This window comes from Nematolebias whitei, chromosome 7 (assembly GCF_014905685.2).
Source record: "Nematolebias whitei isolate Nwh7 chromosome 7, NemWhi1, whole genome shotgun sequence".
In the NCBI taxonomy this organism is placed as follows: domain Eukaryota; kingdom Metazoa; phylum Chordata; class Actinopteri; order Cyprinodontiformes; family Rivulidae; genus Nematolebias; species Nematolebias whitei.
The window spans coordinates 50670709-50671759 of NC_056504.1; positions in this window are offsets into that span (position 1 = coordinate 50670709).

Genomic DNA, 1051 nt, shown 5'->3' on the forward strand with positions numbered 1-1051 from the left:
GTGATACTTTGAATGCAACATTCAGTTCATGAAGTCATTCTCCTCTGGTTCACCTGGAAAACATGAAAACATTGACTCATCTCCACAATCACGTTTTAATTTAATGATAATGTCACAACTTATGCTGCAGTCTTTGACAAATGATCTATAACTTTACTAAATTACGTCAGTCTTGTTGTCATGTTGTCATCATTCTTTGTTAAATCAGGTCTCTCTTGTAAATGAGTCCTCGAGGCTCAATGGGATTTACCTGTAGAAATAAAGCTTGAATGAATCTCTCAGGAAAAAAGACCAAATATTTTCTAGTTGAGTTCAGTAACTGGAATTACCATAAATTTAAAAAAGATCACCTTTCAAAATGTAAGCAGTAATAGATATTTTAAAACGTTGAATTAGAAATAGACCCGTTTAAACCGTCATGTTGCAGAGCAGCTGCAGTTAAAACACAACTAGTAATTTAACACGTTTCATTAACTAAAACTGGCGACATGAAGTATTAATGTTGATAAACTGTGGTACAGAACAGTCAGATAACGCTTCACAGTGGAGAAAAAGTGTCGTATTTGCATTAACTTACCGGGAAAACACGGAAAATGAACTACGTTCAATGCTGAACCGCTGCTGTTTGGAACTCTTTGCCGCTTCATGACCCACGTGACTTCCGCATTCCATTCTTTCTATGGGAGTCTATGGGAGTGTCGCAACTCTCTCTTTATAGGGCTCTGGTTCAACTGTCCCCCTCTTACAATGCTGTGATTGCTAGTATCACTCAGCCCTCTGTGAACAGTAAACAGCCATCAGGTGCTAATGATCCATTGTTAGGCTGATGGTCCTTCTTGAGCATGTGATCAGTTGGTTTTGGTTGTCAGCAGCAAACTGGTTGATCCACTCTGAGAAGGTGCTATTTAAGAGACTGAGCTGAAAACAGCACCTCAGACTGAAGAAGTCTCTCGGACGAGAGACGAAACGTTTCTACATTTTTTGTTGTTTTGCTTTGTTTTGGTTTTTTTTTGAATGTCCAGAGGACCAGATTTAACTTTTTTAGAATGAA